Here is a 26770-nt window from a genome sequence, read left to right on the forward strand (position 1 = left end):
CAAGGTAATTGCAAACTTGTGTGACCTTTAAAAGAAGTGAAATATATCAGTTTAACAATTCTAGGGCCGGGGAAACTTTTATTTTAAGGAAATAAAACATAATAAAGCTTCAATCAAAGTGTTTTGACTAAAAAAAAATATTTCAAAACGCGCACCCCACGCCAAAAACGCATGTCACAACTCCATTTACATTCATTTATATGGAGATATTCTAGTTGAATTTGTTTGCTTTCATCATGTTTGGTATTTATTTAAACTCTGTAGTCTTGAGATAATATAAAAAACATCATATAAAGTTATCCGTTCACTTGCAAACATTCGTTTTTTATGATTTAATTTTGTACCAAGGTCACTGTATTTTACGTGACATTCGACTTTGAACACTCACAGTATCTACCATTCAGCACAAAATGAAAGAACATTTATTATATATAATACAGTATCCTATTGCATAACGTTGATAAATGTATTCCATACAAAGTGAAATAATAAAAAAAAAAATTGTACTTGTTTTCATTTCTTTTAAAGTGTCTGCGTTTTTCACTGAAGCCTTACGTGACGAGCACAGCTTTACTTCTGTTTGTTTTCTGTCATCTAATATAACACTGAAATGTTAGTCTTGTATCTATGTTCGAGAAATGAAAAGATTTTTAGTCGACTATCATGATTGGCCTGCACATTTCAATTGCACGGATGAAAAACATTTTACGTGACTGTAACTTTACGTGACGCATTTAAATCTTTACAGGGTTTAGATAAAAACTACAGCGATATAAGTTACCCTGTCATTATAAATACGTCATAGACACTTTGCTGACGTCATCTGTTTGAGAAAATCGCCATTTCTTAAGGATTCGTTTGTGTGGAACTGTGAGAATCTATGATTAGTCAAGGTAAGTTTTTTGACTGATTTTGATTGATCGTATAATTTAGGCGATTGCTGGAAAGTCTTACTTATAGTACTTTATTTTAACTTGTCGATGGTTTAAGATATATTGATTTTTTATGTATATGCAATGATTTCTAGCAAAGTATGAAAATTCTTCACGCTAACTATTGTCACGTAAACAACACATTGTTGTCACGTAAAATTCATCGTGGCAAATGGGGTAACTCATGAGGACGTTAGTATGTTAGATTGGTATTTTTCAATATGAATATTTGTTTTTCATTGCCTTGTATTTATCCAAGAAATGGAAAACATTTATTCGATTTAAATTTAAGAAATATAACAGCTCTAAAATAATTTAGGGATGGCATGTCTACAGCACATTTTTAACCAGGTTTTCCGAAGGAAAAAACTGGTTATTAGATTGGCGAATGCGGGCGGGCTGGCTGGCTGGCTGGCTGGCGGGCTGGCGGGCTGGCGGAATAAGCTTGTCCGGGCCATAACTATGTCGTTCATTGTCAGATTTTAAAATCATTTGGCACATTTGTTCACCATCATTGGACGGTGTGTCGCGCGAAATAATTACGTCGATATCTCCAAGGTCAAGGTCACACTTTGAGTTCAAAGGTCAAAAATGGCCATAAATGAGCTTGTCCGAGCCATAACTATGTCGTTCATCGTCAGATTTTAAAATCATTTGGCACATTTGTTCACCATCATTGGACAGTGTGTCGCGCGAAATAATTACGTCGATATCTCCAAGGTCAAGGTCACACTTTGAGTTCAAAGGTCAAAAATGGCCATAAATGAGCTTGTCCTGGCCATAACTATGTCATTCATTGTGAGATTTTAAAATCATTTGGCACATTTGTTCACCATTATGGGACGGTGTGTCCCACGAAAGAATCACGTCAATATCTCCAATGTCAAGGTCGCCACGACTAAAAATAGATTAAAAAAAAAAAAAAAAACTTACAAAGGGGGTTAATTTTTTTTGGTCATTTCAAAAGTTCAGTTTGAGTTTTCTCCCTTTATCAGATTTTTTTTCACAATGAAAACCTGGTTTTGTGACAATTTTGTCCCTTGTTAAATATTATTTCGATGTTGTCTGTGTCTCAAATATGGGGATTTTTCAGAAGATATCACATTTACTAAATATCTGCGATAGAAGATGCATACAGTTTTAGGTATACATTTATCATTCGATGCATATTCTACATTTAGATATTTAGTAGATATTTAGTCACGTAAAATACAGAATCTGGCAGTAACCTCTATATGAATGTCAAATAATTATTTTTATGTTCAGTTAAATTCTCCGTGTTCATAAAACGCTGTGCATGTAATTCTATATCTCCAGACACATAATAAATGTTTGTCACATATATTCGTAAAGATTGCCTATGTGAATTAAGCAGTATAATTAGGGACTGATATCTTAAGTTGAATATTACACAGACCGGTCGTATAGGGAGCGACTTTACATTGAAACATTTTAGTATGCAAAAATGTTATTGCCATGATTGATAACATTTGAATAAATGTCCGTACGTGTGCAATATTGTTATTGCCATGTTTGATGACATTTGAACAAATATCCATAAGTGTAAGGTAAGAACCTACAAAAACAATACTAACAATAAGTGTCTTTACATTTTGCAGATGTCCAAGTCACACACGCAGCGACAGAAAGTATATAGAGAGAGGAAGAAAGCGGAAGGAGGTTCTCAATTGCTGGAAAAGGAGAGTAAAAGGACAAAAAAATATTATACGAACGTGAGCAAGCTAAGTAAACGAGAGGCGGCAAAGAGGAGAGAAAAACTGCGAGTAAAACAGGAAGTATATCGTGCAAGCAAGAAGTTTGATTATGCCAATGAAATAATACGCAATACAAACATTGGTAATGTTTTATCAGAAGAGCCACGACCGAGTACTTCCGGAAATGATATACAAATGGCAGAAGTTACAAGTTCTGATTCAACGTTAGTTGTAAAAATGACATTCCAAAGAAAGCAAAAGAGCACATCAGAGAAGAAAAAGAAACAGAAAATCGATTACTTTGCCAGGGTTATCAAGAATTTGCGAAGAAAGAACCAATCATTGCGACAAGCCGTGTCACGGATGAAGCAGATAACAAAAGGAAAAGGACCGAAAACACCAACAACCCCAAGATCAACAGCTGAAAAAGAAATGAAAGAAGCAGGATTAGAGTCTAATCAACATGAAACAATTAGGAAGAAACTTGTCTTTGGACATTGCATAACAAATGAAATGAAACAGAGAATAGCCTCGGGAAATCGAAAAGGGGGTGAAATCATCAAAAGAATTATTGCTGGTTCTATTCTGAGAAAGTATAGGCTAACACAAAATGCAGCAAGACTTGTTGGAGTCCGTGTGAGGTCTAAGCAATATATAAATCACAGCTCTACGACACAGAAGTCACACAAAAAGATATACACAGCAGTAAGAGAACTCCTTGAAATAGAGGATAATTCAAGACAATTACCTGGTAAAGCCGATTCAATTAAAAACGAAAAGAAAGAGAGAGTCCAAAAGTTTGTTTTGAATGACTATCTTAGAAACATATTCATAAAATTCAAAGCAGAATTTCCGAATCAGAAAATAAGTTTCGCCACGTTTTGTCGGGCAAGGCCAAAACATGTCACTTTGGTGAATTTTGCTGCCAGGGTTACATGCTTGTGCACAAAACATCAGAATTTTGCTTTACGGCTAAATTGTTTGAAGCGACATGGTGTATCAACAAATACAAGTCCAGATAATTTTTCGAAACAACAACTGTAGAAGAGTTTAGAGATAAGGTAACATCGATCCAAGAACAGCAAATATGTTTCAAGCAATGGAAACGAGTCAAGTGTGATAATGGAAAATTTAGGACCAAATTGCTAGACATAAATCAGAATAAAGTAGAGTTCATGGAAACTGCGGTTTGTGAATTTGAAGTATTCAAGGAGCATGCTCGCAAGGTAACTGAACAGTATCAAGCATTCAAGCAAATGAAAATGAGTCTTGCTAAAAAGAAAGATCATGTATTGGTGCAAATGGATTTTGCCGAAAACTATGGCATAAAGGAAATGGAAGAAATACAAAGTGCGTATTGGAACCAAGAGTCGGTAACATTGCATCCAGTAGTTATGTATTATAACAATGGCATAATATCCCACTCAAGCATGGTTGTAGTATCAGAGGTCTTGAATCATAATTCGTCCATGGTTCTGGCGATACTGGTTAAGGTTTTGCAGTGGGTAAAGGGAGTTCATCCAGGTGTAAAATTCATTCATTACTGGACTGACTCCCCTGTCTCACAGTATCGCAACAAAATGCTTTTTGATGCCGTTGCAAATCATCCACGATTGTACGGGGTTCAAGCAAGTTGGCACTACTTCGAGGCGGGCCATGGCAAAGGGGCCTGTGATGGTATTGGGGGTGTGGTTAAACGGACCGCAGACACAGCCTTAAAATCGGGAAAGGTAAACATCACAAATTGGAAAGATTTCTATGAATGGGGTTTGAAATTAGACAGTACGATCAAGTATGAATTCATCAAGAGAACAGAGTATGAAGAAGCAAAAGAGAAGAACGATTTCCGCCAAAAGCATCTTAACACAGTAAAAGGGACTCTTGAAGTACATGCTGTTGTTGGTGTTAATGAACACGAAGTTATGGTGAGAGATACAACTTGTGCCTGCAGCAACTGCCTTACTGACAAGGGCTTTATTTGGTCAGAAAATAACGTTTGTGGATGGAGAAAAGAGATCTTAAGTAAGACTGAAGAAGATTATCAGAACAAAGCCGCCGAAAATGTCGCCTTTGAAAATGAAGATTTTGTTCCAGCTTACACACAACATCGGGACAGAGAAAACGAGTGCGATACTGTAGAAGAAGAGATTACAAAAGAAGATTTTGTCGCTGCGCAATATGGTGGAGAAACATATATTGGGAAAGTTTTAAATATAGATGAAGGGTTATTTGAAATAAAATTCATGGAACATGGAAAAAAAAGTGAAAGATAGTTTAAAGTGGCCTATAAAAGATGACATACTGTGGATATGGCCAAATGATATTATCTGCAAAGTAGATGAACCCATTTCAACAGGAAAAGGAAAGCGCTTTTTAAAATTATCAGAGCTAGACAGAAATAAGATTCAAATCGCTAAGCAAAACTAACACTTGTTACCATAACTAGAAGTGTGAACAAAAACTGCCTTCATCATCTTGAATATCGCTTTTTGTTCTGTTTTTCAAAGGTTCAAGTGGAAGAATGGCATTATTGTTATTTCTTAAACAATCATTACGAAGTCAGGAATAATGTCTCGAATAACTTATTGTTGATGTTTGAAGTTTATGGATCGTGTTGATTTCAAGGTTTATTCAATTGTTTCATTCCCTAAAAAGGGTTTTGTAATTAAATATTATTTTGGTATTTTACGTGACACATACTATCAATGTTAATAAACAAAACAGAAAACATATTTAACAGAATATACATTGTATCTAGAATCAAATGATATCGTTAAAGTTGACAAACATATTTCTACAGAAAAGCAAGGCTTTTTTTTCAAGTTTACTGAACTGTGTTGTATACAATTTAATTTTTTGCGCAAAAGGAATTGCTAAAAGAAATGAGATGAAAGTCATTAGATGTATAAATGTTTTAACAATTATTAAGAAGTGATGGATAACGTTTTAAGTTATTTGTTTGATGTTAAGTGTTTATGAATCTTGTTAATTTTAGCAGTTATTAAAATGTTTCATACTTTTATATTAGCGATTCTTTATTTCTATGTTTGGAGGGGTATTTTACGTGACAAACGTCAGTTACAATTGTAAAATAAAAACATTGCTTAATACACCATCTTTCAAAAGTAATTATCATAAAATAACCATATTCTATTAAAATACACAAATACAATTAATAGTTTAACACCCTCTGTTCTAGACGTAATTGTGGTAGTTTACGTGACGTTCAGTCTGGTATTTCAAAATTATTGTGCACATACTTCTTTTGCGCTAAATGTCTTGAACACAAGATTTTGATGAATGAAATATTCGCATTGGTGATATCTGTGCATGGTCTCGAAGAAATCACTTGGTGTTGCTTTCCTATAATAATGTTAAAAAACACTGAAGTAATGGTCAGGAAAATAGCTCACGATTTAAACAATGATATATATATGATGGTCCAGCAATCCATTTTTTTGAAAATAAATTGGTCAAAAGCTATTTTGAATACAAACAGTAGTTATTGAAAGTAACTTTTGATTAACAAGAAAACTGTACGTGTTTGTGATTCGCCTGTAATGCAAGTTATTGGCTAGCACAACAAACCGTCATGTAAAATACAACTTGTAAATGTACAAAAGTTTCAAGCAGGTATTTAGACGAAAAAAACACATGTAGATGATAACTATGTGTATTAAAGCTTTGTAGATATGTCCATCATTCGATTTTAGAATTAATTTCTGGTAAAATCAGATTTTTTTTTTCACATGTTTGACCAAATAAAATTGGCCGAAATTTTGAGAATGAGTGTTCAGCAGTTTCCGATGTTGGGAGATTAAAGCTACAAACACTTAGGTGCACATTGGAACTGTTCTTCATAAATTGAAAAAAAAATGTTAACAAAATATGAAAGTTACATCTGGTTGTAACAAAAGAAAAATATGTTGTACTGAAGACTCTCTGTAAACGGGACGGTCTGGGGACCGGCCTGATCGTCAGGTTTTCAGAGAGTTCCGGTTTCCCAAGAGAATGCATATTGCCGAAATATACATTGTATGCATTGTGTACAAAATCATATAAGAATACAACAAACCATATTCATTTACATGAACCATGTGATAACTGTACTCATGTAATGTTTATGTTTAAAGTATTCTTTAAAAAATGTGTTTTTATTCGATTAAAAGCAAAAAACATTCCAAACCGACTTGTTTTGATTAATCCTAAAGTGAGCGTGGTGCTTTATACATGTACGTATGTGACATTTGTCATATAGGCGAGTGAGTCGTGTTCTAGTTCGCTATCAATAGCTCTGAATTAATTAAGTTTTATTTGTTACCAATGGGAAGCGCCAAACGTCATAGACAATTTTGACGAATTACGACACAAACACGATTGTTTATCATAAGCTTAATAAAACAATCGCGTCAATCACTTTTTGGTGTTACCGCACGTCTATAATAGACATTCACAGTTTGTTTTAAAATATTGAATCGGACTTCAATAGCGCAGTAACGCCTTGTCACCTTTATGGTATGTTAAATCCGATTATCGATAATTGCGAGAGCTGAATGTGTGTACCGCACGCGCCGTGCTGACTAGGTATTGTAATTTACACCCCTCGGGCATCTTGAAAATTTGGACCCTCCGGTGTACTCAATGTATTTTACGTTAAAAATGACGATATTCAAGTAGATATCCGTTCGGTTTCCGGTTTTGAGAGAGTTCGGTTTATTCAACATTTTTTAACAAAGAAATAAAAAGGAATAATACGGGACTGGCCCGACCGTTCGGAATCGGGAGATTTCTGGTATTCGGAGAGTCCGGTATTGGCAGAGTCTACTGTATAAGGATTTTTTCTACCCAGTCTTATAATCGAGTCAATCCAAATTACAACAAAATTGATGCGAAAGAGTGGGGCCAATCTTTTAGTCAATGTGCCTAATAACCTAGTAAATATGGTCATAATAATTCCAATAAGATTATTCTTCAATTGTATGTGCATTATTCCCTGATGATTTTTCTTCAACTGTACATTCATTTGGAGACATATTGTATGCCTGTTATAATACTCATGAAACAAGTGGATGTTATTTTGCATGGTAATTTTGGTTGGAACAATAAGACAGTTCCATAGCAGGGTTTTGTATCCAGACATTTTCTCCTCTTAAATAAAGAGAAAACGAGCCAGGAAAATAGGTTTAATTTACGATACTGACACCTCCCATGAGGCTTGGATCTGACTCCATCTTTATTAATATTGGCATTGCAAGTTTCTTTCATTATTTTCCATTCCAGTTTCAAAGCGCTTATGAATTTGAGGTGTTTGGTGTATCTAAATGAATGCAGGCCGCAGAGGGAAATATTTATCACTTTACAGAAATGTCTCTTTCAGTGATAGAATTCATATATCATTACTCACTGGACCTCAGAGATAGATTGAAACCTTGGCACATGAGATGGTCTAGACTTCTCAGTGAATCAATCATGAATATTTTTGGAGAGAATAAAACAGACTTGTAATTTTATATTCATGTAAAGCAATGTTCTTTAACGTGTCATTTTGTGATTTAAAAACAAGTTGCTTTTTCATATTGTTTGACTAACCGACAAGTTAACTGTGATTGCCAAATATTTAAAAGAGCAAAAAATAGCATCTCAACACAGTTGCATAAAAAAGTGTTGGTATTTTGTCCCTGTTCAAGGAATGCAGTGTTTAAGAAAGATAATTACTAAAGGGATTCTATTGAAGCAGACTCGTGCTCTTTGCTGCAAACATTTTTTAATTGTCTCACTTTTGACTCCAGCAAATAATCATCTTTTCATTACTTTGATGCAAATATTTCCAAGAAACTATTTTGTAATTATATTGTGTTTAAGTTTATTCAAAATAACATTTACAGTCTATTTAGCAAATTTGCTGAAACAAAATAATTCCTGACTTCAGTATTTTACTCTTGAACATTTCATTTTAACCCCTGAAATATCAAGCACAGTGATTCCTTTAACTGACCTGGCTTTTAAAACCTATTGAAATCCCTTTTTTTGTTCGCATATATTTTAAAACATGTATGAAAAAATTGTTCTGTATGCTTTTCTCTTGTTATATTTTGTGAAGAGACCTGCAGTGTTCCATTATTCCAGACACTTGTCCTTGATAGCTACCAAGGCTACTGTCAACATTACAAGGAACAGGTGCTTGACATATTGTGATGTAAAAGATTTATTACTGGTCCCACTAGAAACCTCAAGGTCACTTTATACAAAAAAGATTTCCTACACAAATTCAATGTAAAAGCAATGACTTCAGCAAAAAATAAACTCAAACTTTTGCGCATAGAGACCTCCATAACCATACCTTTTCTTAAAGTGCAATCCAAGCCAAATTGATTCAAACAATAAAAAAGATAGGTGATATGTAAGAAAGAACTCGCCACAAATCAAAGGTCGATTTTTATACGGCCATCTGTTTACCAGCTCCTCTCAAGTTTAGGGTATACTGCCCAATGTCAGGGTACCATCATGTAGCCACCAACCTTAAAGTAAAACACTGATTTTCTAGTATACTGCAATGTTTTTTCTACCACACACACACAAATATTTAGAAATAAAGTCATGGCAAGTGCCCATACTGAGAATTGTGTTTTCAAATAAATGATCTTGATTTTTTTTCGAGAGTACAGCATTGCACACTTAAACACATATTTTAGTAGATATACAGGAGGACTAGAGGTCATGCTATGTTGAGCAACTGAACCACTATCCTGGATAGTTTGTATAATAACGGTTCACTTTAGACCCATTTTTGGAAAGGTTATTTTATTAAATTAAAAACATGTATCATGGCTCTCTACACAATGTCATAAAGTTAAAAAAAGTATTAGCTTTTGTTATAATTGGAATCAATGATAGAACCCAGTACTACATATATAGCTCTGTTAAATAGATCTACAGATAAAGGTCTGTAATTTATTAGGCTTCTCTGGTAACAGGAGACACAAATAAAGGCCTATTTAAGTTTATTTGGTCATGTGAGTCAGAGATGAAGGCCTATGCAAGCTTAGTATTCTTTGGTAAATGCATCTACAGATAAAGGTTTGTTTAAGCTACTTTAGTAATTTAGTGTAACAATAAAAGCCTGTATAAGTTACTTGTGTAATGATCAGCCACAGATGGAGGCCTGTATAAGTCACTTGTGTAATGGTAGTCACATAGGTCTGTATAAGTTACTTGTGTAATGGTAGTCACAGATATAGGTCTGTATAAGTTACTTGTGTAAAGGTAGTCACAGATAGAGGTCTGTATAAGTTACATGTGTAATGGTAGCCACAGATTGAAGCCTGTAAAGTTACTTATGTAATGATAGTCACAGATATAGGTCTGTATAAGTTACTTGTGTAATGGTAGTCACAGATAGAGGTATGTATAAGTTACATGTGTAATGGTAGCCACAGATGGAAGCCTGTAAAGTTACTTGTGTAAGGGTAATCACAGATGGAGGCCTGTTACTTTTGTAATGGTAGCCAAAGCTGGAGACCTGTATAAGTTACTTTTGTAATGGTAGCCAAAGCTGGAGACCTGTATAAGTTACTTTTGTAATGGTAGCCAAAGCTGGAGACCTGTATAAGTTACTTTTGTAATGGTAGCCAAAGCTGGAGACCTGTATAAGTTACTTTTGTAATGGTAGCCAAAGCTGGAGACCTGTATAAGCTACTGTTGTTATGGAAGCCACTTATAAAGGTGTGAGAAAGCTGCTGTGGTAATTGGATCCTCAAATAAAGAGGTGCAAAAGCTGCTATTGTAAACACATGTGCATTAAGCTCTGTTCTGTTACCCCAGAGTGTTGCTCAAATGTTCTCCTGTCTTTATATCAATTAATTTTCAAGCTGCAGAGATTCCAAATTTTATGGCTTGAATGTGGAACATAAGAAAAGTAAATCAGAGAGAGTGAGTTCCACTGTTTAACTTTAATATCATCTTCAGAATGCCACAGATTCTGTAAGCAAGCATGTGGAGGCACTGGTATTGATTCTTTCAGAGGAAAAATTGAATGTTGTCACATACAGGAAATCTGTAGTATTTAGGTTTGGAGGCCGTACTTGAATCTTGCGGGATCACAAAATCTCAGCAATAGCATCAGAAATCATTGCAGTAGCTAAGTTACACTTGCCGCCAACTGGATTTGTAGATAGCAGCGATTTCGATTTTGAAACTGAGTTGGAATACCCCTAGTGTTGGGTTGTCTTGACATTTTGATGGTGGACTGGAATTCAACCATCTTGGATTGTTGCTCTTGTGACAAAGTTGAATGACTCAGTCTGTTAATTGTGTTAGGACTAGTACAATACTAAGTGCAACGATTTGGGATAATTGTTGCGGTTTGCAGAAAAACAGGTAAATTTACAAATATAGGTGTTATGGTTGGGGTATGTAGATATAATTGAGAATATAACTTGATAGCAACTGTTTGCTGATCTCTTTTCATGTTGATAAGTGCAGCTATATCATCATAGATGCTGATATTTTCACAATTTTTGATATACTTTTTTCTTATTTTGAACAGTTTCTTGAATATGACATCATAAAAATACCTTGAAACAACAAGTTAAATGTATAGTACAGTTTAATACTCTTCAGAAGATGCTGCTCTTTCTGTTATTTTTTATCATGATGATAATGATGATGATGATGATGATGATGATGATGATGATGATGATGATGATGATGATGATGATGATGATTATGATGATGATGATGATAATGATGATGTAGATGATGATGATGATGATGATGATGATGATGATGATGATGATGATGATGATGATGATGATGATGATGATGATGATGCAGAAACAATAACTATACCCTTTCCTGTTCAGAACAAAGATAGCACAGCTATAATTGTAACCATCATAAAACAAGAACAGTCTGTAGTGAGTAACTGGCCGCTGTTCAGGTTTTATACTGTTTGCTGCTCATCAGTATCTTAGGGTTGGAAATGAGAGCTTTTAAATTTGAATCCAGTAAGAAAGGTCTTAAATTTAATTTGATCTTAGTGATAAAGATTTTATTGTTTTCAAACCACATTTCTTTTTAAGAATGACTTAGGGTATGTCTTTAGATGACCCTTACAAGTCTCCCTTTGTTGGCAAGGGAAGTAATTTCTAACTGACAATTTTGTTGGAAGATTTATTACATAATCACATGTGAATGCTGCAGACTTGATTGTTTGAGATATAACCATGTGTTTTAATCAAGGTTTGTCATGGAAAAATGAAGTGTAAAGATGCCATTGTACAAACACGTGTTTGAAGAAGTATTGATTGACTTCATCAGATGAAGGAGGTTCGGTCAATTATTCTCTGGATTGTGTAGTTAATTGTACCTTTATTTTTCTAGAAGCAGACTATACTGCAGTTGGTTTTTAATCTGCATTTTTAACCCATCATTAACATCTTCTGTGTATGCTCATATAACAGTATCCTTCTCCTGCTTTATAACATTGTTTGGGGTATAAATCTCTTTAATGAAGCTTTTAAAATCAATTTTCTATCGCAATCATCTAGATATGCAATCAACCACATATATTGCCAGTGCGATCCTAATAAAAAAAAATGAAGCAAGCAATTAAGCCACAATTGCATAGATCTGTAGTGTATAATAAATTACTTGATTTGTTTTTCTTACCTGAAACTTGACAGTAGATCAATAAATTGTTTTGAAGTAATTCATATCGAATTGGGCAAAAACAAACAATGCATGACCTTCATCTTTGTTTATGCTGGTATAAAAGTTAAATGATTAATTATGAACAATTATTGTTGCCATTTGCTTATAATTGTGTAATAGCCTATTATTTTTAGCATCATGTGTTAATAAACCTGATGTTTTACTCTGCTGAAAGGTGTACAATCAGGTCACAGTGGTGTAGTGGATATGGTGTCCGCCTAGCGATCGGGAGGTTACGGGTTGGATCCCCACTCTAGGAGCATTCTTTAAATCTCTCTCAAAGACACCAAGTACTGGTTCTAGTCCCAGGAAACAGACTACAGAGCATTTGAAATAAGCCTTAGGCTTTCTATGTAATCAAGCTAAAATAAAAAGGTTTAAATAAATGGGATACATCTAAAATTTCTCATGCTTTTATAAGAATTCCAGGTGTTTTATTATCTATCTGTCAGTTATTTAAGGAACTTATAATAAAATTAAGTGCCTATAGATTAGTAAACTGATATCATTTTCAGAAAATTTATCAAAAAAAAGAGCAATGGCACTCTTTTAGAAGATTTTTTTAAATATTGGTTTGTTTACAGACATTCTTATCAATATAAAGAAGTGAAACTCCAGCTGCTGGAGCAGTATTGCATTCTCATGATAAAAAATAGTTGGTCCTTTATTGAAGGCAAGTGACCAATTGCCAAAGCAGTACGAAACAGCACAATACGAAACAACATACACACATAGACGAATAAAGCTGGGGTCACCGCCTTTGAACGGTCAATGCAAAGCATTGGTTGTTAAAACCAATTTTAGAGCTCTCAACCTCACACTTGGCCCAGCAATATTCATGACACATATAAGCGTAAATAAAATTTAACCTCATAACATTGCAACTCAAATTAAACAATAATATAAGGGAATTAAAATGAATACAATTTAATTACCATTAAATTACTCAATAGTAGGAAGGAGACCAGAGCAACAGAGTTAGAACTTTTTGAGGAACAATGAAATGAAATTACAAACAAGAGTCGACTATATCCCTTTATTAAGAAAAGATTTAAGCATATAACATCAAATAGTAAATATTTCAGATAAAGTTAAAACAAGTTAATAAATGCTTTTAGTGATAATTTGGATAATATGTTTAAAACTAATATAACAGTAATTATTTTATCAATATCCATTGAAGATTATCCATAAAAAATAGTTTTATTGTTTATTCAAATTGAGATGTATTCCTTTGTATTTGACGCTATGACAAGTTTTTTAGCTCCACTGGCCAGAGGCCAGCGGGGCTTATGTCATAGTCCTGTGTCTGTCGTGCGTGCGTGTGTGCGTCCGTCTGTCTGTCCGTCCGTCCGTTAACTTTTTCTTTAAACATCTTCCATCCTAAACTACTGGTCCAATTCTGATGAAATTTCTCAGGAATGTTCCTGGGGTGAACCTCTTCCAAATTTGTTCATATTATGCTCCTGGGGTTAAATTTGACCCTGCCCTGGGGGGTCAAAAATTGAAAATTTGCTTATATAAGGCCTATTTTGTGAAAACTTTAAAAATCTTCTTGTCCTTAACCATTGGGCCTAAGGCTACCAAACTTGGTATGTAGTGACATCTTATAGTCCTCTACCAAGTTTCTTCAAATTATGCCCCTGGGGTCAAATTTGACCCTGCCCCGGGCCGGGGGGTCAAAAAATTGAAAATTTGCTTATATAAGGCCTATTTTGAGAAAACTTTAAAAATCTTCTTGTCCATAACCATTGGGCCTAGGGCTACCAAATTTGGTATGTAGTGACATCTTATAGTCCTCTACCAAGTTTCTTCAAATTATGCCCCTTGGGTCAAATTTGACCCTGCCCCGGGGGGTCAAAAAATTGATAATTTGCTTATATAAGGCCTATTTTGTAAAAAACATTAAAAATCTTCTTGTCCATAACCAATGGGCCTAGGGCTACGAAATTTGGTATGTAGTGACATCTTATAGTCCTCTACAGAGTTTCTTCAAATTATGCCCCTGGGGTCAAATTTGACCTTGCCCCGGGGGGTCAAAAAAATTGAAAATTTGCTTATATAAGGCCTATTTTGTGAAAACTTTAGAAATCTTCTTGTCCATAACCATAGGGCCTAGGGCTACGAAATTTGGTATGTAGTGATATCTTGTAGGCCTCTACCAAGTTTCTTCAAATTATGCCCCTGGGGTCAAATTTGACCCTGCCCTGGGGGGTCAAAATGTTGAAAATTTGCTTATATAAGATCCTATTTTTTGAAAACTTAAACAAGAAATATCTTTAAAAAAAGATATACGGCGTTGATTGTGGTCAATGTTTATGAACGATCAAAAGTTATCTCTATGAGATAAAAAGTAGCGGATGCCTTTTTTCTGCGCAGTTCTTAGCTACATCACATGCAAATCAATTACGGGGTGTTGCGCCAGATTTCGTGGCTTATTTTGCTTTATGTGATATTATTACTCAGATATCTATATTTACAGAATAGAAAAACACAAGAAACATGAAAATAAACGAGTGCATATAGGTCAGCCGGCAATACTCGAATCTTATTTAATTGCATAATTATAGTATAGTGAATTATTGTGCTCATGCTTAATAAACTGGTCTAAATGGATAAATATTTCTAATTTATTTTATCGAAATTGGTCCTTATCATGCAAATGTTGAAAACATATTAAAAATCGATGATTGACATACCACATCTTTATTTAGTATCTTTCTGATCAAAACAGACTTCAAGTGCACAAAGTTTACGAGACGGCGTTTATATAAAGATTTCTGCAACTGACCGCAAACTGACCTTGATACCTTGCGGATTGGAATGCAATGCATTAAAGTTAGGTAACAATTCTGCTGCTGAAACGACGGCTTGTTTACGCCAACAGTACACAACCAAGGCAACAGCTGTGCCTAAAATATTGATATATCGACAAAGCGAATAAACGAACTATTTACTCCATCAGACAAAAATAGCATAGATTACAATTTTTTCCTTCAATGAAAAGATCGCAACCCCTTCTGCGAACTCCGGTAATGACCTGTATATAAACTCTGACTTTTACACACTGGCCGCGAATTGACCCGAAACCTCGCGGTTTGAAATGCAATGCAAGTAAGTACTAAATATGAGAATATAGCCTTTAGTATAAACGCTTTTGCGCTGGTAATTCTCTGAAAATAAAAGGTGAACGCACAAACTGTATTTATGTCGAAAATTGATTGTAAAACTGTTCTATCTATTGAGCCTTTTAATTAGAGATAAAATTGTTTCATGCAGTAAAACAGTGTTACAAAGACGCGGATATGTTTCCAATGTTCTGGTGTTATACTCAACTCAGCCAATGGAATAAATGAAGTGTATTCATTCGTACCTAGCCGCGGTAAATTTTATTTGAATATTATTGGACACTTACAAAGGTCAAGTCAGGGTGAAAAGCTGGCTTAAAACAGCTTACGCCGAAAAATCTTCTCGTCCATAACCATTGGGCCTAGGGCTACCAAATTTAGTAGGTTGGGACATCTTATAGTCCTCGACCATGTCTCTTCAAATTATGCCCCTGGGGTCAAATTTGACCCTGCCCCGAGGGGTCAAAAAATTGAAAATTTTCTTATATAAGGCCTGTTTTGTGCAAACTTTAAAAATCTTCTTGTCCATAATCATATGGCATAGGGCTACCAAATTTAGTATGTAATGACATCTAATAGTCCTCTACCAAGTTTGTTCAAATTAAGCCCCTGGGATCAAATTTGACCGTTCCCTAGGGGTCACAAAATTGAACATTTTTATAATGCTTATATCGGGCCCATTTTGTGCAAACTTTAAAAATCTTCTTGTCCATTACTATTGGGCCTATTTCTACCAAATTCGGTATGTAGTAACATCTAATAGGTCGCTTCTTAGTTTGTTCAAATTACGCCCCTAGGGACAAATTTGACCCTGCCCGGGGTGTCACAAAAATGAACATATGCTTAAATAAGGCCTATTTTGTGCAAACTTAAAAAATCTTCTTGTTCATAATTATAGAGCCTATGGCTACTAAATTTGGTATGTAGTGATATCTAATAGTCCTCTACCAATTTGTTCATGACTCACAGATGACCCCCTATTGATTTTCAGGTCACTAGGTCAAAGATCAAGGTCACGGTGACACGAAATAGTAAAATGGTTTCAGGATGATAACTCAAGAACGCTTATGCCTAGGATCATAAAACTTCAAAGGTACATTGATCATGACTTGCAGATGACCCCTATTGATTTTCAGGTCACTAGGTCAAAGGTCAAGGTCACGGTGATTCAACTTAGAAAATGGTTTCCGGATGATAACTCAAGAAGACTTACACCTAGGATCATGAAATTAAATAGGTACATTGATCATGACTCGCAGATGACCCCTATTGATTTTCAGGTAACAAGGTCAAAGGTCAAGGTCACGGTGACTTTACACAGTAAAATGGTTTCCGGATGATAACTCAAGAAAGCTAATACGCTTAGGATCATGAAACTTCATAGGTACATTGATTATTACTCGCAGATGACCCCTATTGATTTTTAGGTCACTAGGTAAAGGTTAAGGTCACAGTGCCAAATAACGTATTCACACAATGGCTGCCACTACAACTGACAGCCCATATGGGGGGGGGCATGCATGTTTTACAAACAGCCCTTGTTATATTTTGAGATGATTCTTTACAAAGAAAGATGCTACTATTGTATTTGTTATAAATGTGTGAAAGGCTCTTAAGAAGGAACCAGAGATTATTAACCCTTTACCAAACACTAACAGGATTTTACAGGTTTGTAGCTGACGACTTTATAAATAATTGTGATAAAAGGAGAAATTGCTCAAGATGAGCAATTTCTCGACTTTATAAATAATTGTGATAAAAGGAGAAATTGCTCAAGATGAGCAATTTCTCCTTTTATCACAATAATTTCTTCCCTACCTGATCATTTCCGTCAGATTCCATTACAATTTAATTGTCGTCTGCAGCCTCTTTCAAATTGGGAATGTCCAAAATGTGTTGTTTGGTAAAGGGTTAAGGCATTTTGATTCATATGGGTCTTGTGAATCTGTTTCAAATCAAATGCGTAGATTTGATCTTCAGCATCTAAAAATATGTGAAATAGAAAGAACGACAATATCTTTTGGAGAGATATATGTACCTATGTTATAACAAAGGACCTGTGCAACAATTCCAGGGCTTTTTAGTCTGTTTAGTTAACACGGTAGTAAATTTTTCCATATATAAATGCTCACCCTTCCAACTTTAAGCGCCCAGTGGGACGAGGGATAGAAAGAGAAAGTCACATGCTTGAGTACATTTCAACCCATGCGCATTGCACGTTTTTTTCGCATAAAAAAAACAGTGGAGCGATACAGGGCCATCATGGCCCTCTTGTTTATTGGGTGCTTGGCAAATCACTGATCTAGTCTCTTACTGTGTTTTAAAGTGTCTTGTTTATATGCTAAATTGGTACGCTTTGAGTTGACAGCCAGGCAACAAATTACATGGGATGGCAGGATGCACATAAATAATACAAGACAGTTTTATGTTCACCATGGATCTCTTTAATTGTTACACAAATTAAGGTGAAATGGATTGTGTTTTCCATAAACAAGTCATATTTTTTATCTTAAATATCTATTTTACAATAATGTGTGAACAGAAGATAAGCTTATTAAGAAAATTGAGCTGATATGTTCCTAAATAAATAAAAATAAAATTGAGAAATGAAAAGTTTCTTCACTTTGATGCTGAGCTCAAATAAGAAGTATTCAAATAACCATGATATATATACAATATGGCAAAACATCCCTTGTCAAAAAAGTGGGCAAAACCCGGTTTTAATCCGTGTTAAAACCGTGTTAAACCCTGCGGTATTGGCACCGGGTTAAAGCGTGTCTTTTAAACACACTTTTTGCTTACCGACTTGGTTTTTTGTAGGTAAAACCTGGATTTCACTCACATAAACCAACACGCTTATACCTTCTTATACCAACTTAAACCAACTAAAACTAACTTAAACCCACTTAAGTGGGTTAAAAGTGAGTGTGTTTTCCTTCTCTATGTTGGCTTTTAAACCCGCTTCTACACATCAAGTCGGTTTTTCCTGTTCTTAAGCGAGTTAAAAGTGGGTTTTTGTTTGAGTGTTAAGTGAGCTAAATGTGTGCTTAACTCAGATTAAACGCAGTTAAAACACGCTTTAAAACCGAGTTTTACCAACTTAAGTTGGTTAAAAGTTAGTGTGTTCTCCTTCTTTATGTTGGCTTTTACACCCGCTTCTACACATCAAGTCGGTTTTTCCTGTTCTTAAGCGAGTTAAAAGTGGGTTTTTATTTGAGCATTAAGTGAGCTAAATGTGTGCTTTTCACAGATTAAACGCAGTTAAAACTAGCTTTAAAACCTGTTAAATGCTCAGTAAAAACCCACTTTTCACCTACTTGAAAACTGAAAAACTTTTTTATGATAAGAACAAAAATATCATAAATTAAATTCTAATTACTTTTTTTTAAACGATAAAACATAAAACTTTACATATATATCCATAAACACAGCATGATAAAACTATTTTGACAGACATGGCATTGTTATAATAAAATATAATAGTGTTATAACTAGGGCTGTCACGATACGCCGTGAGCGTACCGCGGTATATCGTGGTACGGCAACACTGTATCGCGGTACGTACCGCGATATTTTACAGAATATGTATCTGTGAAGAAAACAGCAGAATAGCAAGTTTTACAAACTTTATTAAACTCAATAACCAGAAAACACTGGTATCATAGTATGACTAGAAACTGTAAAAGAAAATGTAATAAACTTGATAGAAGTAGTCATTGTTATTGTTCGCGTCTTTTTCTAAAATGTCCGCCATGTTGTTTACAATAGCTGTGACTACGATCTGTGAAACATCGAACGCTTCAAGGGCATGTTCAATATGCGGAGTCAGCGGGCCCAGTATTAAAAATCCGTAGCGTTCTGACTCTTCCTCGACTTATTCAGAATCTTAAGATAACATGATTCGGAAGTGCCATGCTTTGAACGATCGATATACTAAAGAAAGAAAATAAGAAATAGAATAAACATCTTTTGGATAATTATGAACTTATTTGCAAAGGAAATCTGTCCCTTATTCCAAAAAAGGTACGGACCCATACATTGCCGTATTTTAAACGTGAAAGTTAAACATCTACAAGTGGAAGCGCTTGCTTGACCTGGATATTAACGGATTATTTATTTAGCCCTTTTGAACCGCTTCTACATTTTTCAAAACGATATCTATATCAAAATAATTATGTAATGTATTTATATCTGTGCAAATATAATAATATTAAAAAAACCGGTGCGGCAACGCCGTACCGCGGTGCGATTTTTTTCACGACATGCACCGCGATATACCGGTATACCGGTGAATCGTGACAGCCCTAGTTATAACATAACATTGAACACAAAGAAAGAACTGAAAAAAGTAAGATTGTATGGAACAAATACAAACAAGAGATGTGGATGTGTTCGTCAGAAACACAATGCCCCCTACTGCACCGCTTTGAAATAGAATTTCTATTTATCATTTGGCAGGTATAGAAATTATCTCTCTTTGCTTATTTCTTCCATTGGATTTTGATCTCTGACCTTGAAGGATGACCTTGACCATGCACCACTCAAAATGTGCAGCTCAATGAGATACACATGCATAATAAATTTCAAGTTGCTTTCTTCAATATTGCAAAAGTTATGACCAATGCTAAAGTTTTCGGACGGATAGACAGACAGACGGACAGTTCAACTGCTATATGAGACCCTACTGGGAGCATAAAAATAAGTTAATGTTGTTGAAACAGGTGCAAATCTATATAACAAAGTGAAAACAATGGTTAAATAATCATTTTAACAGCACATTTTATTTACAAAGACTTCAGTCTACTTGTGCATCAGCCGCAGATGCCTTAAACAACCTCTCATCTTTTCTTCAACATCAACCGAAGGCTTGTCAAAGGTTTTGGCTATGACATCTGAAAAAATATGATAGACTATTCATTTTAAAAACATGCAAAAAAACAACAAAATCTGTTCTTAAATAGAAAATACTCTCGCCAGAAAAAGAGGTTAAATATTTGCATATTAAGGAAGTCAACACAAATGAGTTTATTACTGATTGTCCTGGAGACAGTGACTAAAGACACAGACAAAGTTTTTCAATCCCTGTCTTCATGAATGAAAAAAACAACTATTGTTAACTGTCACTTGGATTATAAAAACTCCCCCTTTTCACAAATGATGTAATAAAATGATCATTTATGTGACTGTAAACAGTAAGTGATCTGAAAAATATTTGTAGAATGTGTATTGAATTTCTATATGGATAATTGGTACTTCAAATTTTTATGATGAAGAAAAAGTACCAATGATTGCATTTCTCTCAGCAGCGGGGAGGCTTGGTCTTGGTGACCCCTTTGTAGTTGTTGCTCCCTTCATGGAGCAAGTCACAAGCTGGTGGAAAGTGAATATTCGGCACATGGCCTGTGCGATGGCCATCACCTCTCTGGTTTCATGCTGGATTTCAGCTTAAATGATACTCTGGAACCAAAAAATGAAAAGGAGTTTTGACAAAATATTTACAATTGGTAATTTTCCAAAGCTTGTAATTTACTTTCATCACATTTCACACTCTAAAAATCTTTGTCACATTGGTCAGAATTGTGACGCTTTTAAAATGCAATAACCTGTATAGTTTTACCTCTCAACAAATCCAGCTTTCTTGTTCAACGACAGGGCGAGGTTTGCCCACTTCAGTTCCCCTCAAGTTGGCCAGCTCGTGCAGGGTAAAAGCCTGGTGTAAAAGTCCATACATCAGGTAGTATGATTACCCCTTTTGCTCTTGGGGCAAGAGTTTAACCTTCAAAATTAAAATATGAGGGAAAGAAATCTGTTCAGTAGTAACCAGAAATATCTATAAATAACAATAAAGAGGACAATAATCATAAAACACAACCATAATAATTCACTGTACCCAACATTTACACTTTGTCATGTGTATGTTCATCTATTTTTGCTTCAAATTGTGTTGTTTTTCCTTTAAGTTGCAATACATTAACTTATCAATTTACATTTCCCAGTGACAATACATAAATATAATAATGATCATAATTAATTCAGTAAACTAAATAAAAAAAGGATGAAGAAATGACAATACAAACCTGTTAAAACTGTTCTTCAGTATTCCAAACAAGAAATATCTTTAAAAAAGATATACGGCGTTGATTGTGGTCGATGTTTATGAACGATCAAAAGTTATCTCTATGAGATAAAAAGTAGCGGATGCCTTTTTTCTGCGCAGTTGTTAGCTACATCATAAGCAAATCAATTACGGGGTGTTGCGCCAGATTTCGTGGCTTATTTTCTTTATGTGATATTATTACTCAGATATCTATATTTACAGAATAGAAAAACACAAGAAACATGAAAATAAACGAGTGCATATAGGTCAGCCGGCAATACTCGAATCTTATTTAATTGCATAATTATAGTATAGCGAATTATTGTGGTCATGCTTAATAAACTGGTCTAAATGGATAAATATTTCTAATTAATTTTATCAAAATTGGTCCTTATCATGCAAATTTTGAAACCATATTAAAAATCGATGATTGACATACCACAATAATATCGCCGAATATCTTTATTTAGTATCTTTCTGATCAAAACAGACTTCAAGTGCACAAAGTTTACGAGACGGCGTTTATATAAAGATTTCTGCAACTGGCCGCAAACTGACCTTGATACCTTGCGGATTGGAATGCAATGCATTACAGTCACTACGTTATTGTCAGTAAGACACAATGATCGCAACCCCTTTTGCGAACTCCGGTGATGAACTGTATATAAACTCTGACTTTCACAAAATGACCGCGTATTGACCCGAAACCTCGCGGGTTGAAATGCGATGCAAGTAAGTACTAAATATGACAACATAGCCTTTAGTTAAACGCTTTTGCGCTGGTAATTCTCTGAAAATAAAAGGTGAACGCACAAACTGTATTTATGTCGAAAATTGATTGTAAAACTGTTCTATCTATTGGGCCTTTTCATTAGAGATAAAATTGTTTCATGCAGTAAAACAGTGTTACAAAGACGCGGATATGTTTCCAATGTTCTGGTGTTATACTCAAATCAGCCAATGGAATAAATGAAGTGTATTCATTCGTACCTAGCCGCGGGAAATTTTATTTGAGTATTATTGGACACTTACAAAGGTCAAGTCAGGGTGAAAAGCTGGCTTATTCAGCTTACGCCGAAAAAAAAACAGTTGAACTTCTTTTCCAACAAACTTCTTGTTGATTTCCAAATTGTAGTAAAATACACATTGTTTTCATCACACAATACTTCATGCTGACAGTATTTCAATACATTTTACAGAACAATTATAAGTCTTAATGTTAATTTAATTTAGCTCAATTCAATTGCTGAAACCAGCTTGTTTTTCAAAAGTTGTTGTTTTCAAATAATTTCCTGTGCAAAAAATTGAACCAATCAAAAGTCTTATACCTCATTCCAGCCTTATGTCTGGGCAAACCCTATCAGTAGCCTTATCTGCCCCTGATAATCAGTACCCTGTTAAGCTCTGAATGCCTGACAGATTGTTATCTGTTTATTGTTAGTGGTGTGAAAAGGGGTGTTTTTAGGTATTGTCTTGTTATTTTGTTGACTGTTTATGTAACACAGGTCATGTTTGGCATCTTATTATTTTATTGCAAATTAAGAAAATGGATACAATGGTATCATGTGAAAATATCAAAATCTTGCATAACTTATGTTCACAAATTAATAGATTATTTCCCAAATAATGTTTACAATACCATAATTATTTAAATATGCAGATTTAACAAGTAAATACTGTTTTAAACAAATATAAACAATCATATAAGATTGTTTTAAAATAAAAAAAATAAAAATTATAAGACATAAAACAATCATAAGATATTGTTTATAATAAAAACAAATATAAAGAAAAAAAATCAAAGCGAAACACAAACTCTTTCATTTTCAGGTATAAAACTAAGTTTTATCATTTTTATAGTTTTGGGCAGTGATACTTGTTGTCCATCTGTGAACCTGTGATGTTCTGAAAGAGCCATTTTCATCCAATATTCACTAAAAAATTATGGGGAGCACACACATTTACAATAGGGACAATGGCAAACAAGCTGTAAAAAAGCCCCTTTACAATTGACTTGTATTATATAATGGCTATAAACATGAAACAAAGACCTATTTGAAGAATTCTTGTTTTATTGATGAGTATTATTTATAAACAAAAGACCAACTTATTGAAAAGTGTGTTTAAGTGAGTCTTTTAGCCTGGTTTCAGCTCTCAAATTATTTACAAAAAGACCAATTTAAACTCGCTTAAACCCACTTCTGTTTAAAAAGGATCAACTTCTGTTGTAAAAGACTCGCTTATAAAACAAAAAGACACACTTAAACACACATACACCAACTCATAAATAAAAAGGCTCACTTTTGACACAAAAAAACTGACTCCTTACAGAAAAAAACTCGCTTAAACACACATCTTCTTAAAATAACAAACTTTAAACTCAGTTAAGCACAGTTTAGCGCACATAAAACTCGCTTTTAATAGCAAAAACCAACTTCCGCTGAGAAAAACTCAGAAAAAACACAGTTTTATGTTGGTTTAAGTGTGTTTTGGTATGAAAGTGGGTTATTATTTTGACAAGGGATTAACCATGTTTCATTTTAGGATGTCTAGGAATATGGCTTTGGTTGAATAATGTAAGTCTCTGTCGCTAGCAGGAGAAGTAACTGACTGACAATGTTGTTGAAAGATTTGTGATATATTATCGCAAGGGAAGTAACTCTCAACTGACAATTTTGTTCGAAGATTTATTATATAATAAGAAGGTAAGTAACTCTCAAATGACAATTTTGTAAGAAGATTTATAATTTAATCACAAGGGAGGTAACTCTCAACTGACAATTTTTTTGGACAATTTATTATATAGTCACCTGCAAATGCTTGAGACCTGATTGTTTGAGATTTAATTATCATGTTTGAATTAGGGTTTGTCCTGGAAAACCTTCATTAAAACAAGTCACTATTCAAATACATGTTTGAAGTTATATTGATTTACTCCATTATGATATAAGAGGTGGTACAATGAATGATTATTGGTACAATTTATATGTTGTATTTTGTATATTTTAAGCTGACTTTTGATATTGTAGTTCCTATGTTGGTTGCGTATCTGGCCCATCCTTAACATCTTCAATGATTGCTCAATTTGCATTAAACTTGTCGTGCGTCATTATAGCATTTTGTGGGTTATTAATATCTTCAAGTTAGGTTTGTAATCAATTTTCGGTATTAATCAACCAAATATACTACCATTGTGAACTTTAGACACAACCATAACTGTTAACTGTGATATAAAGGATCTGCAGTGTATAATTTACCATGTCTTTTTTTCTAACCTTTACGGCTTAACATTTAATCATTACACTATCAATTTGTCTATGTAGCACGCTTAATAAATAGTTTTGCATGCAGTAATTCCTATTTAGTAAGATGACATAAACAATTAATGATGTTTACCTGTGTTTATGCAGGTATCCCATTTGTATTATTAATTATGAACACTTTCTTATGCAAAAGAGCTAGGTATTGTGAAATATTATAGCCCATTATTCTGTATCATCATGGCTTCATAAATCTAAGGATTGCTTCTATTGTTTGGAGAAGCTCACCAAAGCCCTTGTAGGCTGTAAATTTCAAGGTGTTATATCAACAAACTGCTAGTTATTAAAGTGACTAATTGTTCATAGAGTAGCAAACTGACATCCAAAGAAGAATGTATACACCTTATCTACATGAGCAAAATACCACACCTGAATACAAAACACGTTTAAAATATTGGTATGTTTATTCACAATCTTTTATCAAAACAGGTAAATAAGCGCTTTATACCGATCATTTGGAAAATATGTCTTTAACTCTTATAAACAGTAATTAGTTTTGTGATTTCAATTGATGATTATCCTTGAATAAAATTTTATTTTTTATTATTTGTTATAATTCCATACATGTTTATTTCTCTTATTCAAATTAAAATATATTCATTTTTGTTTTAATCTATGGCATTTTTTTTATTTGTTGGTTTGCCAATCAGTTAAGAAGTTCATGAACCCTTTCTCACTTAGAAGCAAAGTGCAAATGGCTCTGTGCAAACATCATAAAACCAGAAACAGCCTTCGAGTAACTCGCAGTCTGTTCAGGTTTTATGCTGTTTGCTGCTCATCAGTATCTTAGGGTTGGAAATGAAGCCTTAAAAACTTGAATCTCGTTAGAAAGGTCTTAAATTAAATTTACCTTTCTAATGGATCACAAAAAAGGCGTCAAAATACCTAAGTGGTAATTGGTTAATCGTTTGAAAGCATCTTGTTTATACACGGAACAGTCTAGCCTTGAGTTGACACCCAGGCAAACAAATGGCGTGTGATGCACATAAACTAGGGATGGGACCGAATATTCGAATATTCGAATGATCGAAAATTGGCCGAATATTCAAATCCAAGATTCATATTCGAATATTCTATTTTTATGCAAAGATACTTCTTAAAAATTAAGTTATAAGTACATGTATAAAGTCGCAGCTCAGGTTAAGTGCAGACGACTTTCCAGTAGAAGTTATTGATTTGATCACAGCTGCCATGCAATGAACAGATGATAATTGACAAACCGGAGGGTATAAGGTGATGGACCAATCACCAATTAATTCTAAATTTATATTGATGCAATATGTACAAACTATTTTCTGAATATCAGTCGAAAATAAAAAATAATTTATGTGAAACACATCAATGTGTATCGATAAGTATTCAATTTGTTTGATATACAAAATCTGTGTTTTGACAGGTCTTTTAACCTCAGCACCCGATTGTATAAACGCTGGTTAAAGTTACCGCTCGGTAACATTTAAACCTTGGTAAGTTTGCGGTTATTCAGGTATAGTAACCTTCAAGGTAACTCGATTGTATAAACACGATATACTGCAAAGTAACCTAACCATGCATAGTGGAATTTAACCACCGGTAACTTTAACCAAAACATTCCCACAATGCATTTTATGATTACGTAATTTTCGCGCGAAGTGTCACACTTATAAACAGCGACATGTATTTTTTTTATCAAATTCATTTACAAATGAATTCACAATAAAATAAAGTGTAAATTTTAACTATGAGTTCATCAAAATGACCAGGGACAAATTGATAATGATGTCGGGATTTGCATCATTTAGCGGAATCCCTGGTGCTTCGAAACTGCAAGAGAGTGCTTACAAAGACGTCTATTCTTCTAGTTGTTCTAGATGTAACATAAAAATTA

The 26770-nt window shown here is 34.2% G+C and overlaps 1 protein-coding gene and 1 long non-coding RNA gene across 3 annotated transcripts in view; one reads left to right on the top strand and one right to left on the bottom strand.

Moving 5' to 3' along the window:
- LOC127874266 (neuronal calcium sensor 2-like) overlaps positions 1-26770 on the top strand; it is a 146815-nt gene that overhangs the window by 19299 nt on the left and 100746 nt on the right. The window contains exon 1 of one of the 2 annotated variants that reach the window (XM_052418487.1): positions 11000-11023. The exons of the other annotated variant lie outside the window; for it this stretch is intronic. The gene's annotated coding sequence lies outside the window, so the exon portion shown is untranslated. Of the gene's footprint in view, positions 1-10999; positions 11024-26770 lie in introns of those variants that run through there. 2 annotated transcript variants of the gene reach the window in all.
- LOC127874267 (uncharacterized) lies at positions 20085-21541 on the bottom strand. The gene is made up of 3 exons (XR_008046758.1): positions 21104-21541; positions 20769-20943; positions 20085-20378 (listed from the first exon to the last, which is right to left on the bottom strand). It is a non-coding gene; the product is annotated as an uncharacterized LOC127874267 (long non-coding RNA).

Source organism: Dreissena polymorpha, chromosome 3 (genome assembly GCF_020536995.1).
Source record: "Dreissena polymorpha isolate Duluth1 chromosome 3, UMN_Dpol_1.0, whole genome shotgun sequence".
In the NCBI taxonomy this organism is placed as follows: Eukaryota; Metazoa; Mollusca; class Bivalvia; order Myida; family Dreissenidae; genus Dreissena; species Dreissena polymorpha.